Source organism: Suricata suricatta, chromosome 4 (assembly GCF_006229205.1).
Source record: "Suricata suricatta isolate VVHF042 chromosome 4, meerkat_22Aug2017_6uvM2_HiC, whole genome shotgun sequence".
Lineage (NCBI taxonomy): Eukaryota > Metazoa > Chordata > Mammalia > Carnivora > Herpestidae > Suricata > Suricata suricatta.
The window spans coordinates 115,234,628-115,237,103 of record NC_043703.1 but is presented as its reverse complement, the minus strand read 5'-3'; the positions used below and the strand labels follow the sequence as shown (position 1 = coordinate 115,237,103).

At 55.3% G+C, this 2,476-nt stretch overlaps 1 long non-coding RNA gene across 1 annotated transcript; it reads left to right on the top strand.

Moving 5' to 3' along the window:
* Positions 1–424: 424 nt before the first annotated feature.
* Positions 425–1,222, top strand: LOC115289047. Its single transcript, XR_003907348.1, has 2 exons — positions 425–494; positions 978–1,222. It is a non-coding gene; the product is annotated as an uncharacterized LOC115289047 (long non-coding RNA).
* The last annotated feature ends 1,254 nt before the right edge of the window (positions 1,223–2,476 follow it).

Genomic DNA, 2,476 nt, shown 5'->3' with positions numbered 1-2,476 from the left:
TTTTTTCCCCCGGAGAAAGTGACAAGTGCGTGGCCTTAGCGGGGAGGGGCCAGCTGCACCGAGGTGCTGAAGGGGGCTGGGCCGACAGGGCTGAGCCCAGGCAGGTGAAAAGTGGCCTGGCGTATGCCTCCCTCTCCTCCGTCCGTTGGGGCTGACACAGGAGCAACGCTGATCTCTGTCCTCCGACCGGCTTCTGATGTCCAGTAGCCACAACTCCACGGGGCCACCCCATGGCCTGCAGCCCCTCTTCCCTGGGGCCTGGCTTGCTCTAATCCTGTTGTCAGCACTCTGTCAGGGCCAGAACCCGTGGTTACCAGCAGCGTGCTCAGAGAGGCACAAAAAGAACAATGCATGACTCAGTTCCATGCTTCTGTTGTGGGTTCTAACTTTAGGCCATTGTTCCATTCCTTTCTTTGCCTTTCCCAGAATTCTAACGGGTGGGGGCAGGCCTGCTTGCCAAGATGGAGACCAAGAAGGGGCAGGTTGCGTGCAGGGTGAGAGGTGGGACCAAGGCACTCGCCCAGGGGCCGGCTGGGCGTCATGGCTTGGTCAGGCCTGGGGTTCTAAAGAAGGAGGACCCTCATGGCAGGGGTCTCCATCACCCTCCAGAATGGCCTGAGGGGCGGGAAACCAGTGGCTCTGACCCTTGCAACCCCTCTGATTACTCAGCTATGGCATTTGAGTTCCCGGGAGGGGGATCTGGAAACCCCAGAGCTCTGAGTCACTCAGGCTCACAGGCGAGTAAGAAGTCCCACAAACCTCAGAGAGACACAAAGCTCACAGGCTGGTGTGTGAGCACTAGTGCGCTTGTGATTGGTTCACGCGCTCAGTGGCCGCAGTGCAGGGTGAAGGGCTGCATGGCCCCTGGCTTATCCTCACCCCATCCTGGAAGGATTCACAACTGCCTTACTCCACAAGTGGTCCCAACATGAGGGTAGACACTGGGGTTGGCACATCACTGCCAGAAATCCCTCCAGGCACTACTTTCTTCCTGGGCTCCTGGGCATTAGCGCTGATGATGAAGGATGGGCGCAGAACTGTGTTTGGAGTCCAGCTGCCTACATCTTGGTGTTTCCATTCTTCAGAGCCTGCGTTACCCCGGAGTGGAACATGGTGTGGGACTCATAGCTGCTCCTTGTAGTCTGATATGTGTGCACATGTGTATTGTGTGTGTGAACTCACGTGCATGCTAGAGCAGTAAATTCCTTCTCCGAATTGTGAATAACTATGGTCCTTTCTGGAAACCAGCTTTGGGCTGGGAGGTGAACCGCCTCACCTCATCTCACCCTCTCTCCCCCTCACTTCCTCTGAGGTGCAATCTGGTGGAAAGAAGGGTGGGAATCCTCGGGCTCAGGCATCCAGCCCCACCCTTGGACTAGTTCTGTGGCCCTAGGCAGTTTCTTGTTCGCTCTGGGCCTTGGTTTTCCTGGAAGCAGGAGCCTTGTCTGTCCTTCATTCCCTCTTTCTCTCCCTCCCTCCCTCCCTCCTTCCTTCTCTCCTTCCTTCTTTTATTCCTTCCTTCCTTCATTCCCTCCCTCCTCCCCTCCTCCCTCCCTCCCTTTCTTCCTTTCTTCTTTACCTTCCCTCCCTACTTCCTTCCTTCCTTTCCTCCCTCCCTCTTCCTTCCTTCTTTAGAGACCTCAGTAGGGCAGTAGAGCTCTGCAGTTGGGTGTTGGCCCTGGGGAGATTTCTGTAGCAAATGGAGGTGGCACATCTCCTCCCTTGCTGACTCAGGCAAAGGGGCATGGTAGGCTGGGTGCCTAGAACCCCATGAGGGCCTGTAGAGGCTGGTGCTCCCTTCTGCCTCCCTCCTGCTCTCCTTCCCAGCGGGTCTCTTCCCCTGAGCCTCTGGTCCTTTACCTCCTCATTCAGGGATGCTCTCTGGGCTCCTTGCTCTCCAGACTCTCCCAACTGTGCGTCTTCATCCCCTTTCACTAATCTTAGTGTTCATTTTCACCCAATTCAGTGCCCCTTATCCCTTATCCCGTTTTCCCCTTCAAGACCAGAAACACTTACTCCATCTCCTCCCATGTAAATTCTGTGTCCCCCTAATGTCAATACAAGCCATGCCTCCATTCTCTCCAATGCACAAAGTTTTTTTGCACTTCTCCTGGCCCTAAGCTGTCCCACCTATCCATTGCTGTCCCAAGCTTCAGAGGTTTACAACAACTGCCATGTTGTTACATCTCACAATTTTGTGGGTTAGCAATTTGGACAGGGCTCCACTGAACAATCCTTCTGCTCATCATCATATTGATGAAAACCACTCAACAGCCCTCAGCTGGTGAAAGGGCCAGTCTGGAGGTAGAGGATGTGCACTTATCTGTCTGGTACTCCCAACTATGAGTGGTCCGAGAGGCCCAGAGAGAAGCCGTTGGGCTTCCAGCAGGGGCTGTCAAGCAGAGCATGTACAGGCGGTCTCTCTAGCGATGCTTCAAGGCCAGGCATCCTGGGTGACAGTCCGGCTTGGCCAGCC